We start from the raw sequence: 11,193 nt of genomic DNA, 5'->3' as shown, positions 1-11,193 counted from the left end.
TTTGTCTGTTTTTAACTTGAAAATAAATGTTTGATAATTACTAAGTTTTTATGTCGTATTTTACTTTATTTTATTATTTATGTATTTTGTTACAGATATATTCCTTGTGCGTTATGCATGTTTTACGTAATCAATGATAAAGGAAAAGAGGTATTAATAAATCCGAAACAGGAAGAAAATAAATATTATATTCAACTAAAAAACCTATTTCCCTAAAGAACATTTTCAAAATTAATTTCTCGAATGGTAATGATATTTATTGATACAAGTAATTTTAATAGATTAATTAACTCTTCTTTTTATAAAATTTAAATAAATCAATATTTCAGTTGCTTTGAAGATTATTCAATAATTTCAACAATAATTAAATAATTTTAATGCATACCGCATTTATTACAAATATCGAATTATATACAACCAATTTGAAGTTAGAAGATATTATAAGGATTTTACTAAACACTATTAAATTGAAAAAAAAAAAAAAGAAAATAAAACTTTAATAGGTAAGTTTTAATTGACCGAATTGGAAAAAAAAAAAGAAAAAAATATAAATATAAAATATAATAAAAGAGTTGGATGAACGTAGGCGGTATTAAATATGATGAATGTTTTTAGGATGATCAGTATTTAGCAGGCGAACAGGCAAACGAGCGGGCAAGCAGGTAAGCAAGCAACCCGAGCAGAGAGGCAAGCTGACAAGTGAGTAGAGCAAGCAGGAACGACACAGGGGATAGGAGAGTATAGGATACATATAAGACGGTGTGCGCGATGAGGTCATCGCGTGGTTTTTTAACCGCGCCGGCAGTCGTGAAGCAGACTGCTCGAAAGCCGGCTGTCTTACGTTCGTTTCTGCTCTCTCGTGATTTTTCTAACTCCGGTGCCACGTGCCCGTAGAGCTTTTCCTTCTTTTTTTATCTCTCCTCGTTGTTTTTCTATATTTTTATATTATTTTTTTTCTCCCCCTTTTTCTACAATATTATATATTTTCCAAGTTCGCTAGTTCGCGAGAATTATTTGAAATTATATATTAGATCGTTATTTTTTCTTTTTTTTTTTAATTAATATTACTTTAAAAAGAAAAAAGTAACAACAAGAGGAGGAGAAGAGAGAAAAATAGAAACGAAGCATAACATCGTTAACAAATGTCGTCCTTTTTTTGAATCATCGTTTCAAGGATCCTGATTAATCTTTAACCAGGAGCTAGAGTCCTGGACACGACAAATTTTCATTAACGGATTACGACCGAGCAGATCCACGAGTCATAAAATCGTTCTACACCGCTAGACACATGACCGATTTAAAGTTCGACCGGTCGGTACGTTTCTTAAACCTGTTTTAACTTCTACGCTCTTTCTCTCGATTATTGTATACATCGGTGAGTGAATATTTTCGAATAGCCAATTGTTGCAAGTCAAATCATCTTTTGTTATGTCTTCTTTCTCTACGTTCCTTTCGATTTCTACGTGTTATTTGTTTTATTTTCTTCCCCCTTCCCTCCCTTTACCCTTTCCTTTCTTTATCATTTTCTAATCTATTCTGTGTGTCTTTTCTGTTGGCAGATCAAACGACGAACGTTTATGAACTGCCATAGATTATGTTTTATCTACTTGCCCGTTTTTGATTTGGAAATAATGAAGAAGGTAAAGTTTGCCAAAAACAAAAATAAATAACAATAAATCACAGTTAATTAATTTACATTCGGAAAAAAATGAACTTTAATTGTTGACGATGTGAAACATCCATTTTTTCTTCATCCAATTTTTCATGCATTCTTATAAGCGAGATGAAAAATGTATGAGTAATAGGAAGTTTTAATGAATTTATTTTTAAATCTTTTTTTAGAGGATACAGAATATAAGATAACTGCAATCAACAATGAAAGTTTTGTCAACGTATTCTTATATTCGCGATAAACAGTTTCTCTTTTTTCTTATATACCGTACGTATATACCGCTATGTATTCTTTTTTATATACAGGTTTTACGTCCCCCTTCCCTCACTCTTTCCTCTCTTTCTCTATTTATCTCTCTTTTTCTCTCTCTTTCATTAGCAAGGAATTAAAAAGTAAAATCGAAGTATAGTTCGTGCGGTATGTTTTGGTTGCTGTTCGCTGGAATGGAAATGTTTTGTCGCGTGGGCGTTACGATTTATAAAGAGGATAAGGACAAATGATTTTAAATTTATGCGTTTACAGTGGTAAACAATTATCAACCGTTAACATTGATATTCTATCCTCTTTCTATTAAATACTATCTTTATTTAAAAAAAAAAAAAAAAAATAATATTTCTCTTTTGAAACGCATAACTCTTTACTATATTTAAATTGAAAATCAATAGTATTAATTATGAATCTCTTGCATTTAATATTTTTGTTTTCATTCAAATACCTCATCACATGTTCAATATTAATACGCGTATAGCCAAACGATAATGAATCAATCTTTTAATATTTATAAATGTCTTTCTTTTTTTGAAATTAAATTTCTAATTTAAGATGCATAAAATTTTGTATTGAAAAAAATAACTAAACAAAAAAGTATAAGTATTTATTTGAGGTGTATAAAAATTTCAAAAATTCATCAATGATTTTTCCTTATTTATTTTGTTTATATAATTTTTCACATACGTACAATGCGTGAGTTTCACGCGCGCGCGCGCGTGTGTTTGTGTGTGTGTGTGGGTATGTATGGATCTGAGTAGGATCAAAGATCGAAGAATGATTTTTCTCATTTCAGCGAGTCTATGCGCACGCACACGTCGCTCGATGTCGATAGCTTTTCAGCAGAGCTCGTCGAGTTCGATTCAAGAGGGTGGAGGTGGAGGAGGAGGAGGAGCTGGAGGAACTGGAGAAGGAGACGGGGAGGAGGAGGAGGTGTTGGAGGAGGTGGAGGTGAAGGAGGAGGAAGAAGAAGAAGAAGAGGAGGAGGATGCGGCGGTAGCGTAGATCGAAACGAAGCGCGCTTTACAAAGTTCGACTTTACTACCAGAAGGAAAACACATCGCGTCGTTGACAACGAAACTATCAAGAGATATTGCACCACGACTTTCTTAGCTGAAAGTTAACAAAATAATTTACGCTAAGATTCGGAATATTGCGAACTTATTGAAATCGTCGAAAGATGAATGGAGTTCGACGGACGGCCATCGATGCTTTCGATGATAAGGTAATAACAAATTTTCGGTCTTTTTAATTTAATTTAATTTTATTTTATTTTATTTTTAACGTAATATTCACTGTGATCGTCGTGATCACCTTAGAAAAGAAAGAAAAATATTCTTTTTATTTGAATTATTATTCATAATTATCATACATTGAGATAATTGTATCACATGTTTTTCTTTTGGAATGAATATACATTTAATTAGAAAACAAAAGAATATACGTGGATGGGTTGAAAAGTCTTGAGTTTAACGTAAAAAGAATTCTTTTTCGTTTGTCGGTCAAACTCACTTTTATTTCTGTTTGCATTGTCTCAAAATATTTAAATAAGAATAGGCCGATAACTTTTCAACCCTTTCTCGTATGGATACAAGACGTGCGAATCTAGTTCTTATTTGATCGTCAAAAATTTGGATTGTCATAACAAAAAAATGTATTTTCCAATTTGATTATTTCCATCAACTTATTATTCATTTCCTTCGAAATGGATTTGACTAGAAATTAAAAATATATGAATCTATTTTTATTCATATAAAAGATGAATGTAGTAATTATGTTATGCAATGTAATTAATTCTCTCTCTCTCTCTCTCTTTTTTCTCTCTCTTTCTTGAGAAAGATCTTACGCATCGAAGGCCCAAGAGATGTAAACGATTCTGTATGTCGGTCTCTGCTTCGGGTACTTTCTGTCTTCTAACAACCACGAGTTCGTAGAAGCGTGTGCGTCGAACGGAACGTGTAATTAGGTGTCTTAACGCGCCGAGATCGGTTGACCGATCCGATAACGTACGATACATAAATATATATCCTTTGGTTATGACTAGAAGATTCGATGCTTCGAACTTTCCACTGGTAGAATTAGAAATGAATTACGCGTTGCTACTCTAATCGATTAGAAAGAGTACTTAATGTCAAAAGAGATTTGAATAATTTTTATTAAATATTAGTATTCCCGTTCATATTTATAATATTATAATACAATAGTAATTATTAAATTATATGCTATTAGTAATTTATTTATTAAAGTATATAATATAATAATAATGATAATAGAGTTATTAAATTATTATTACTGTAGTTTTAATTCATTTTGGGTTTGTTAATTTAAATCATGTAGGTCAAGTTTTAATATGTGTAATCTAATGATATTGAGTAATGAAGTAGATATAAGAGTATCTACATACCTATGTAATCTTATTTGAGAATGATAGAAATAACAGATGTAGTTATCTCTAAATTGAAATAATATTTTAACCGAGTATTCCGTGTCTCTAAACGTGTGTGTCTATTTATTTACATATATGTCCGAGATAGGAGAGGATAGATCATTCGGTTCCATACGAGTACGTTACTCGCATATTATTAAGCCAATAGTAGGATTATTAATTTAGTATCTGACCATCGTGTTGTTCGTAGTCTTTCGCAATGTTCTCTTCCTGTGTCTCGTCGTAAAATAACGTCGTAGCTTAGCAGCAAGTTAGCTTTCCGCAACGTTGATATGACCAACGGCATGGTCGAGGGTTCTAGCTTGTGAAGTGTCAAACTGTGTATGTCTGATGATGGATCGTTCTCTTTGCCATGATAATAATTCGTTTTCGAATTTCGATCAAAGTTTCACCTTAATGTGATACACATACATTATAATATACTTATATTTTGTTGTTAATTTTATTTTTTATTTAATATTTATTAAATGTTAGTGAAATTAATGCAAAACTCAAATTCGTCCTCTATAATATTTTGTTTTTATTACAAAATTACGACAATGAAGTAAGTAACACTTTAAGGAATATAATACATCTTTTTATACGGTAAAACTAATTAACTTGAAAACATTCAAGTTCTTTACCGATTAACTTTATTATAAACTTTCTTTAGTTTACTTTACTTTACTTTAGTTTAGTTTACTTTACTTTACTTTGGTTTAGTCTACATTAGTCGAAGTAATTTCGAAAGATCAAGAAATAGAATTGTGCCAATGCTACGTAGCAATTTCATTTATGGCCAAACAAGTTCTCGTACGATAAAGCCTAGAACGAGAAAGAAAAAAGAGAGATTACCGAACGTGAGAACTAGAAAATTAATGTCGTTAGAAGCTTACGATAAAAAAAAAGTACCAAAGTTATACGTACATTTAATTGTACAATGATAACGCGTGTTTATTTCGTCATTTCTATTGAAATTAAAGTTACGAAACTTCGGAAAATATCTGTAATCAATTAAGGTGCGAGACAAATTGTTAGAGTTAATAAATTTTATCATGTAATTCTACGTGTTTGACATTGCAAGAATTTCAATTAACATCGATTCTAAGATCAATCGAAGTAATTATTCTAACGATAGGAAAACTATCACATCTACATCGTTATTTCTTTGAACTTTAAACTTATTTCTTAGCAAGGACAATGTTAACGACTGTCGTAAAGCTTCTTCCCATAGGTTTCTTGATTTTCTTTCGTAACAGGTTTTCACGTGAAATTATAGTGGCACTCCCTCATTCCATCAACCCTAAGTAGATTCACTTTGAGATGTGATATTGGCATAACGGAAGTCAGCAGTATGGTCAGTTTCGTTTTGGTATCGCGTGACAGTAAGCCGTTCGTGGATTTCCCTTCGGATTTCTTGCGTGACAGAAGGGTTGTTGTTGTTGTAGGGTATCTTTTTCTTTTTTCCCCTTTCTGAATACTCTAAAAACCTTGAGTAATCCTGAAAAAGGATCGTAATTGAACGCACTCTTTACATTAGCTTAAGCTATGCTTCGTAATAGGAGAAAGATGCAACCCTCGAGTAGTATACACGTATGTGTGTGAATGCTTGTGTATGTGTGTGTGTGTGTGTTTGTATTCGCAAACGAGGTGGATCGATGATCTCAAATAAGCCTGTGTTCCTTTTTATATAGCTGTGTAGTTTCTTTATTTAGCATTACGAGGACAAATCGGATTTCTATAAGTCCTTCTTACATAAGTAATAGTTCAAAACTTTGAAAATAGAAATAGAATGTAAAAGTGGTTTGTTCCTTTATTTTTACTATATATATATTTATCGGACACACCCAACAGGTTGTATTCGAATTGGCCGACTTTTTATTCGTCTTAATATATCAATAAAGTTTCCTAAAGGCTTGTAGACGTTTATTGGTAATTGGAATAGGGCTTAACGTTGCAAAAGCAATACGCGATAAACTGCATTTCACTTTCTTCGTAATCAATGATAAGCAGTGATAACCTCGAAGCCACTTGAAGCAATAGGGATCAGATAATTATCAGCAAATATCCTTGACGGTTCCCTTACTCTTTTTCATTTCAACATCATTTCTTTATTCGAATAATCAAAAATCACAGTGGGTAGTTAATTTATTTATTAAATCATATAAAAAAATAGATAGAGAGAGAGAGAGAGAGAGATTTAAATGGCACACGTAAACTTTGTTTCCAGTCTAATTAGGATGTTGTGAATCAGTTATGGTTCCTGTGTGCGTCAAGGTCGCATCAATTTGTTCGGTAAATTAGGTCAATTTGTTTGAAGAGATGAATCACAAGAAAAGTCTCTTTCAACTTCGAGTATTTAATATGTATTGCTTTTGTCACAACGAAAACTCGAACGTTTCTCTTTGAAGGTGCAGGTGACAAAAAGGGGGGAATATGAGAATGCACGCGTGCGCATGCCTCATAGGGTGCACCGAAAAGCATCGTGCGACTATAAGCACGCGTGACACAATCGTTCGGGAATGTCAGTAGTGTTGAACGTTGTTAGGTTCTCCTGGATCTGTGTATAGTAAGAGACATACGTGTATGGTGCGTATGTATAATATGTATATAGACAACTTTTATAAATATACATGTATATAAAAATGGGAAGAGAGGAGAAAAAGAAAATGCAATTTCTTCAATCGTTGGTTTTGCATATAGAACGATGTTTTTTTAACTTATTTTGAAAATATATTGACTTCGCGTTGTTTGCTTTCGAATATAATTATTTTTGTTTTATTATCTTTTTTTTTTTCTTTTTCTTGAGGAAAATAGAAAATAAATATCTCTCTCTCTCTCTCTCTCCCCCTCTCACGATTGAATTATTATGATTATTATTCGGAGGATATTTTCGAGTCTGTTATTCATAATGAAAAAATATAATAACAATGAGATAATGTGAATAGAAGGATAAACAAATTAGTCGATTCGAAGTAATAGGCATATTTTGGTTATTCGATGAGCGATTGTTTTGATTAGATATCTTCGCTGATAGCATATATACGGAGTGTTATTCTTACTGCGTACGATTCAGGCGGAGCTTGTGATAAGGAGCAAAATGATGTCACTTCCGTACGTCTGACATCATTGAGGCGACGGCTCAATGTCATTGCCTGCTTTCAAAATAATCGCTGCCCACTAGATTCCAGTGTTGCTTTCATAAATGGGGGCCTTGATGCCGGCGGTCTCCCTAAAGTCACGAGACATAGTTTTTATTCTTTTTCATTTTTTATTGTTTTTTCTTCATTTTCTTCTTTCTATTCCAACTGTGACACATTTGCGAAGGCGTCAAAAATATCGATTTATTCACATCGAATTTCGATTATTCGTATCGTTTTTAATCGAGTCTCATTTATTCGTCTTTTTTTTTCTTGTTTCTTTTTGATAAAGTACTCAGGTCCGCTAAAGATCCGATCAGATCCGTCTTTTTTATTAGGTTCGAGATTTTGAATATGTTATTCCTTTTTATTTTTTGCTTTAGCAATGCGTGGACATATTTAAATGCTACGAGAGAGTAAACCTAATCAATCTTCGAGATGGAATATTAAATATTACAGTATAACGATTAAATAAAAACAAATAAGAAAAAGCATATATTAATATAATTAATATAATTAATTTTTATCGATGAGTTCTGTGTTAATCATAGATTTCTGTAATACCGACCTTTGATATAACTGATTTTTTAATGATGCTTGCAATTACCGCGCGATGTCGCTTTAAGTTAGCGGCAAAATTTGATTTCTCTAATTGGCTAATTATTATTAAATATAATAATTAATAAATTATGAAAAAAAACATATATATGTATACACATAAGATGTTTCTTACGATTAAATTTATATGTCGATTTTAGCTCTCATATTTACAAGACGACGAGTTAAGAAAAATAAAGAGAAAGAAAAAAAAATTAATTTTTCAATTACCAGCCACATGGCTATCATTGAAAAAAACCACAAAGGTAGATGTCTACAAGGGACCATCGCGAATCGACGAGGTCAGCAGTCTGCTTACACGTATGTAAGTATACTTACATACGTTCAGCAACACGGATACCCGATAACAGTCTCAGCAGTAGCGAAAGAAAGCATATTCTCTCCGGCCTCGCCGTTCTCCGATGGAACGAGAAGGCCTTAAATGACTCACTGCCATATTACGAGAAGCAGAACAGTTGTGACATGGACCGCTAAATGTTTAACAGCGAAACCGTTAAATTCAATTAGAGCGTTACTTTCTTTCTTTTGCTTACGATCTTCAATTCTAAGTAACTACCGTTCATTTACCTTTTTTCTTTCATCGTTTTTCTTTCAACTATTATATACATATTCATTTTCACGCATTACAATAAACTGTTAAAAAGGGAATTTTACTCTAATTGGCTAAATAATTTCTTTTTCTTTTCTTTGTTCCTTTTTTGGATTATTAAATTTGAATAAAAGAAAATGAAGCAAAAGTTATAGCGTGACAGCCTATATGAAAATTCACTTTTTTTTTCTTGTGAAATTTTTATATTATCGAAAAAGTAAAACAATCTAAGATTGGGGAGAAAGGAGAATCCTATAACATCTCATAAAGGATTAAATGATTTAAACATTTTACCGTGAATCAATGTGCATATTTTGTTGATTCTTAGAATGGTCAAAATATTCAAAATATTGAGAAAAATATAGCATGATATTAAGTGTTCCAACATTTGAACGGCGAGAGGAGAATATGACAAAATATATTATTAATATATCTGCATCGATTTCGACATAGATCTCATGTCTTTTTTTAAGCATATTTTATCACACGATTATTCTTTTTATTATAGCATAAACAATATTGAAGTATCTAGTTGTTAAAAATTTATTTTTCCTATCTTATGTTAAATCTTATTTTTCAATGATATGAACATTTCCAAACGAACATTTGCAAAAGAATGGATTTTCATATGAGCCGTAATAGTATAGTATTATCGAAAATGATTACGACATCATTGAGAATGTGTATATATATATATTTATTTAACTGTATATACTATACTTAGATACATTTGTTGTGTACCTACGTAGTACCTTCGATTGGTTATCCTCGCCATTTCGGGAGAAAAGGTCGGTGCGTACGTGAGGCCCCGTTCACCGCCTCGTGGTCGCGTGGTCGCGTGCTAGCGTGGTCGCAGTCTCTTCTAGACGCTTATAAACGCCATATAAAAGGCGGGGGCGTACTTACAGGACCTTGTCGCGACCCACACTCAGGGCCGTATCTCGAAATTTTTACCCAAAAAAATGTCTTGACCCGTAGCCTTAATAATTTTTCTTCGAAATCCCGTTTCGGGTTTTTCCCGAAAGTTGTTTCCTATTTTTATCTTACTCATTATTTATTATTTAACGTGCACGATATTTAGTATTTTAATTAATTATTTAATTATTTAATAGAGCAGAATGGATTGCGTATATAATTCAGTTAAATAATATATTAAATGTTGTATAATTTTTTTATGTTATCAACGATAAGATAAAGTAAGAAACTTTTTGATACGACACTTAACGTATTATTTTTAGTTTAACATATAAATTCCATATTAATTTGAAATCGTACACTCGCGCATGGTTTCGTATTATTTTGTATTTTTTTTTTTCTTTTCTTTTAGATGTTTTAGATGCTCCTATCTTCTTCCTGTAGATAACCATTTTTATTTGGTATTAGAAAGATCGTTAGAAATAAATTAAGTATCTCGTCGACAAGCAAGCCAGCAAGTAAGTAAGCAACCGAGCAAGCAAGCAAGCAGCTGGCCAAGCAGACTGGAATCTATATCCACGTATTCTTTCTTTTTCTTTCGTCACGTTCGAGTGAACAACCCATTCGATATGGTCGATCGAATTTTTGCACGTTTCTTCTTTGGAACGTACGAAAGCCGATGATTTTTCCAACTTTTCGCTTTCTAAACGTTCGCGTTCGTGTTCGTTCGTTCATTCGTTCGTGTTCGATCGTTCATTCGTTCGTGTTCGTTTTTCTCCGTGTCTTATGATTTTCCTTGACCATATTTAAAAAAGAAAAAAAATAAAAAAAAAAAAATAAAAAAATAAAAAAGAATTAAATTTCTTTTCCATTTATTTCATTTCATTATGTAGAAAGTGATCTAGTTCTTAGCTTTCGGATAATAATTAATCAGTTGATGAGTTATTCAGATGGATCGTAGAAATAAAAAGGAATCGTAGAAGTAGAACTTTTTAATAGTGTTCAGTAGACAAGAGGGAGTTGAAACAGGAAGCAGGGTGCGCCTTCCGTTGGAGAGTCACCTGCTATTCTATTTGAGATAGATGTTCTCAAAACAAAACTACGATCTTTTAACAAAACCATCCTTCTGTAAGATACTTATCGATCAAATTATTAAATTGCGTATAAAATATCGATATATACCTATATATTTTTGTATTTTAATCATCGCTTCTAGATCTTCTCAAAAAATAAACCATACTACTGTAAGATATTTATCAATCAGATTCAAGTTGTCCGTATAATTTCAAACATAAATATATTTCAATAATTGTCTAACACATAAGATGTTCCTAAAACAAGACTACCATGGTCGAACGAAATCACGTCAACGTTTGTGCATAAAATATAATTAATTACGAATTAACGAAATCGCTACGCAAACTTGCGCATAATAATTTCGACATATTTTAATAAGTCATTGTTTTTTATGGTATTGATGTTGTCAGGAATAATGCGAAAATAAATAAATCAGCAAAAAAAATATAGAACGAGATAGAAGGTAGGGTAAGGATTGAGACGTGGGAGG

General features: G+C 32.0%; 2 long non-coding RNA genes across 2 annotated transcripts; one reads left to right on the top strand and one right to left on the bottom strand.

The window, feature by feature from the left end:
- Positions 1-1,067: 1,067 nt before the first annotated feature.
- LOC122519872 lies at positions 1,068-8,306 on the top strand. The gene is made up of 4 exons (XR_006304385.1): positions 1,068-1,315; positions 1,560-1,640; positions 2,736-3,164; positions 8,263-8,306. It is a non-coding gene; the product is annotated as an uncharacterized LOC122519872 (long non-coding RNA).
- LOC122519874 lies at positions 5,399-7,940 on the bottom strand. Its single transcript, XR_006304387.1, has 2 exons — positions 7,427-7,940; positions 5,399-5,865 (listed from the first exon to the last, which is right to left on the bottom strand). It is a non-coding gene; the product is annotated as an uncharacterized LOC122519874 (long non-coding RNA).
- Positions 8,307-11,193: the final 2,887 nt, after the last annotated feature.

This window comes from Polistes fuscatus, unplaced genomic scaffold (genome assembly GCF_010416935.1).
Source record: "Polistes fuscatus isolate 324 unplaced genomic scaffold, CU_Pfus_HIC Scaffold3, whole genome shotgun sequence".
NCBI classification, from domain to species: Eukaryota; Metazoa; Arthropoda; class Insecta; order Hymenoptera; family Vespidae; genus Polistes; species Polistes fuscatus.
Note: the sequence above shows the minus strand (reverse complement) of the source record. Positions and strands in the feature narration are given on the sequence as shown.